Here is a 5,434-nt window from a genome sequence, read left to right as displayed (position 1 = left end):
AACGGAGCCATAGTGGAAGGTATCTTTCTTGTAAATTCCTTTCCGGCTCGGATCTTGTTTGATTCTAGAGCTTCGCATTCTTTTATTTCTCATATGTTCATGGATAGGCTTTAGTTAGCTGCACATCCTTTAGACGTACCACTATCCGTCTTTACTCCTCTAGGGAAGGTATCCATATTAGAGAGTATCTGCAGGAGCTGTGTCATCAGTTTAGATGATTCTGAGTTTCTCATAGATCTGATCGTGTTGCGGATGTTGGAGTTTGACGTCATTCTCGGTATGGATTGGCTTTTATCCTACCATATCATTATCGACTGTTTCGCTAAGACAATCAACTTACAAGCGTCCGATGGGTCTAAGTTGATCGTAACGACTTCATAGGGCAACCAGTTTGTGGAGTCTCTTTTGGCATACATCGAGGAGGTGATGCTGAGGGACCAGAGTGCTAATTTGTGTAAAACTAGAGTTGTCTCGGATTATCAGGATGTCTTTCAGGACATACCTGGATTACCTTCTATGAGAGAGGTTGAATTCTACATCGAGTTACAGTCGAGCACAGCACCAATATCCCGAGCACCCTATCGTATAGCACCTACTAAGATGAGGGAGCTACAAACCCAGTTGGATGAGTTGTTATCTCAGGGATTTATTCGTCAGAGTCATTCTCCATGAGGAGCACCAGTCCTTTTCGTGAAGAAGAAGGACGGTAGTATACGATTATGTATCGATTATCATGAGTTGAACAAGGTCACCATCAGGATTAGGTACCTATTACCGAGGATTGATGACTTGTTCAACCAGCTACAGGGATCATAGTATATCTCTAAGATTGATCTTTATTCTGGTTATCATCAGTTGTGAGTTCGGGAGATGGATATTCCCAAGATTGCCTTTCTCACTATATATGGGTCCTTCGAGTTTCTTGTCATGCTATTTGGGCTGATCAATGCACTCGTGGTATTCATGGATTTGATGAATCGGGTTTTTCATCCATACTTGGACCAGTTTTTGATTGTTTTTATCGATGATATCCTTATCTATTCGAGATCGGAGGCAGAGCATGAGCAACATCTACGATTAGCATTGCAGACTTTGCGGGAGCATCAGTTATACGCTAAGTTTAGCAAATGTAAGTTTTGGCTATCAGAGGTCTGAATTTTGGGTCACATCATTAGCAGAGAGGGCATTGCAGTGGATCCAGCTAAGGTTACGGTAGTACTCGATTAGGAGCCGCCGAAGACGGTTACCGAGATTCGTAGCTTCTTGGGTTTAGTCGGCTATTAAAGGAAGTTCATTCAGGACTTCTCAAAGATTTCCACACCACTTACATGCCTTACAAAGAAGAGTGTACAGTTTATTTGGCGCACGGAGTGCCAGAACTCCTTTGAGACCTTAAAGACCAAGTTGACTACAGCACCAGTTTTGACTATTTCGAGCAGTGATAGGACATTTGTTGTCTACACAGATGCATCACTAGTAGGCCTATGAGGCGTTTTTATGTAGACCCAGAAAGTAGTAGGTTATACCTCTCAACAGTTGAGGACACATGAGCAGAACTATCCCACGCACGACTTGGAGCTAGCAGTAGTGGTCTTCACACTAAAGACATGGAGACATTACCTGTACGGGATTGTAAAACCCCAAAAAATTTGAATATAGTGTGATAAATAATTATAAATATGTTATATGGTAAAAATAATGTATTTTGATGTTTGAGTATGATAGGAATTGATTTGAGATCAATTCAATGTATATTTGTGAATATATGAGTGTAAATACACAAAACATGCACAAAGGCAAATATTGATAATCTGAGAATTTTGACCAGTTAAGAGTTTCTATATTTTTCATACTGATTTAGTTAGAATCTGGAAAAGTATATAAGACCAAAGTTGTAGGTCTCTTCAATAGATTTCTAACGAATCTTAAATCATCTCATTCCGAGATCGTATGAGAAAGTTACAACCTTTTTACCGAACCCCAGTCTGAGCATGGCCCAGAACTCTGAGCAGTCGACCGCCGTGGTCGCTGCGGTCGACCGCTAAGCGTACAGACGCTAGTTCAGTTCTGTTTCAGGTTGGTTTTGTTTATACCAAACCCGATTGTTACCCTACTTATATATACTCGTTTTGAAGCTCTCAGAACTCTCTTTCAAACCCTAATAGCCTCAACCCACCTTCTCTCTCTCCTCTCAAACCCTAACTTCGTTTTTTATGTTTTTGGGGCGTTTCGAAGGATTTTCGGTGGAGTTTCGCTGTTCAGATTGAAGGAGGATCTTTCTCACTCGTTTTTGGGTGTTTATGTCACGACCCCAATTTCCGAACCTCAAAGGAATATTAGAGCCGGACTAAACCTGTGAAAAGTCCTCCAAAATATACATTCATTAAAAGAACACTAAAACAAATCTCTTCATTGAACTAAAACCAACAACAAATATTCTCTATAATCCCAAAAGTCAACTAAGCCAATTAACTTGATAAAAATAAATATTCCTCAACTCCAAATAAATCTCAACCTAAAGAAAGAATCTCATTATTACAAACTCTCAATTCATCATCTAAACATTAAAGACTTTATTTAACCTTCGCCTAGAAGACAATAACAATCTCGAATTATTCTTTGCTTCGTTCTAAGAAGTTGACAATCCTCAATTCCACCTAATCCCGAGTCTCTGAAAAGAAATAGAAATAACACAATGAGTTCACAACTCAATAAGTGGATAAATTCATACATTAAACACTGGTTTTGCAAAACTAAAATATTACAACGAGAAATAAACAAAATATAAGAATGATATAGAATCATTAATGAACTCTAGTATTTGATACAAATATTTAAGAAAATTAGAAATCATGGAATAGAAATAAGCATGCTACGTCTCAATGCGGTCAACACTTCATACTCCGGTTGACTCGGTAAACCCCACAATTATTAAGCCCGTGGTTCCGGGACGGTGAGACCCAATTTGGGCTCTTAGCGCTAAAATAAAACCTCATAGAGGCACATTGAGTCCTGTTTTAATAGCTTGCTTATATCCGACATATACCGGTATATTGACTTGAGATGCATATGTTTAAAAAGAAAATGAACAAAGTTCATATAACCAAGTATGATATACAAAAATGCCAAAGGCTAACCAATAGTGAAATCAATCAACCACATATGCATCTCAACCTACTACTATATATATGAAAAGACATAACAATTGACAAAGAAAATAAGCATAAGCTTATACCAAATATCCATGAGCATCACAAAATCAAACCAATCAACAAATGATATACCAGTAAATCATACAAAGGAATATAATCCATCAGGAAACAAATCCACATATACTTACTATCATTTTGTAGGCAGTAAATCATACAAAGGAATATAATCCATCAGGAAACAAATCCACATATACTTACTATCATTTTGTAGGAAAAATACGCAATGCACAATCCACATATACTTACTATCATTTTGTAGGAAAAATACGCAATGCACAATGCATAAATTTACCACTTACCATAAACCCGAGGAAACAAACTAACAACACTCACAACGCCCTCTCGAAATCACTTGGAATCCCTAAAAGAAAAATATACATACAACCATCAATACAAACATTCTACTAAATATTAACATTTATTAAGCTATTCAAACAATCTGTATTATATCAATAGCTACTTGCATCAGTTGTCTTTTTCTTCAGGAAAGGCAGGGATCCCATAGGTCCTCATCAAGTTGAACAATTAATATCTTATCCTATCAAGCACATGAGGATAACTGTGATTATTAATTTATCCTATAAAATCCAAAGGGGGTAGAACAAGTAGTCACCGTGCTAAGCACTAGCCATAACTAAAACAAATTAATCAAAGATCAGGGACGTCACCTCTTTGGCTACAGGTTTGGTTGTAAGCCCTCATGTTCAAAACAAATTCATAATCGGCATTGAGATCCATCTAAATAAAGATGATGTAGAGATATGTATAGAGTTTCAAATATAGTCATGCATACACTATATGCTTTGCTGAAAATAATGTGAATGGGACATGGTAAATCAAAGGCTTATAGCCATGACTGATCTTTAAATAAAGAAATCAATGAACTTCATATAAATACACTACTTAAGGTAGAAAATAGGATAATATCTACCTTGCTTAATATTCTTGATCCAATATCAGATTGCATTCCCATGTGATAATTTTTTTTCCCCATGTCTCTCCTAGACATGGCGTGCTCCAGAGAAGAGGAATGCAAGAAAAATATCAAGAGGTAGCAGCAGGGGTATTTTCTTTCTTTTCTTTTCTTTTTTTCACTTGAGCGGCGGAACAGACGGGAGAAAAAGAATGACTGACAGGAAAAAGGTTAGGGTTTTTGGGGTATTTATAAAGGTCATTTTTGCTATTAGAACCCTCAAACAAATTTTACATAAAAGCCCCAATACTTTTCCTTATATATATCTATCTAAAAACTTAGAATTATTACAGTTCATCAACCCCCTCAGGCGAGTAACATCTCGCCCAATCTCTCACCCTTGTTTTTATGAGTTTTTCTAACGATTTTAATGAGCTCTCTTGAGCCTAAATCACTATTTTGCGTACTTAGATAGATCCTTATGATATGTGATGTGAAAACTAAGTATTTCAGTTTTCAAATACCCACCAATGATTTTTGGTTAAAGAGATCTAACTGAAAATGTTTTATTAAGAGTTAAATTTCTGATTTTTAATGTTTTATAAAGTTTAAAACACGGGTATGCATGTTCACGATTTTTAGTGATGATTTCTACATGCTAAATGTTGTTATATGATGATTCATATGTGGTAGAATATGTGATATATCGTTTGGAAGCAGAGATGTATTGTTTGGATCAATTTTCGAAGCAGAGAAAAACCTAAATTTGGGCATCTGCCAATCTCGCGATCGACCGTAGCGCTATGTGCGGTCGACCGATGGGCGTTCTGTCAAGCAGAACATCTCTGCTCATTTTGCGGTCGACCGGAGTGGCCTCTACGGTCGACCGCGATACTGTTTGTGCAGGAGTATATTTGTTGTGTATATTGTGTGTACGAATTGTTTACCTCAATTTTTCTGGCATTAAATCTACAGTATGGAACATTTGTCTATACATGTGAGTTGACACTTTTGACACAAGTTTAGACCCGCACATCGAGACACGTGCGAGTATGGGATATGTATATCTTTCCACATATACCTTTGACAATTGCACCTCTTTACTTATAGTCCATGTGTTGGGCATACATTACTATTGATCCATGTGTTGGATACTTAGCATTTCGGTCCATGTGTTGGACACGTATTTTATTCAGTCCATGTGTTGGACATGCATTCACATTTCAGTCATCATGTTGGACATTTACATATTTGACCACGTCTTGGACATTTGTTAAGCTATGAGTATGACACTTATCTGAATCAGGAT

The 5,434-nt window shown here is 37.2% G+C and overlaps 1 long non-coding RNA gene across 1 annotated transcript; it reads right to left on the bottom strand.

Annotated features, from left to right (window-relative positions):
• LOC109843783 lies at positions 2,384–4,358 on the bottom strand. Its single transcript, XR_002247793.1, has 3 exons — positions 4,144–4,358; positions 3,512–3,573; positions 2,384–2,671 (listed from the first exon to the last, which is right to left on the bottom strand). It is a non-coding gene; the product is annotated as an uncharacterized LOC109843783 (long non-coding RNA).

This window comes from Asparagus officinalis, chromosome 5, assembly GCF_001876935.1.
Source record: "Asparagus officinalis chromosome 5, Aspof.V1, whole genome shotgun sequence".
Lineage (NCBI taxonomy): Eukaryota > Viridiplantae > Streptophyta > Magnoliopsida > Asparagales > Asparagaceae > Asparagus > Asparagus officinalis.
The sequence above is the reverse complement of the archived record's forward strand: the minus strand, read 5'-3'. Positions and strand labels throughout refer to the sequence as shown.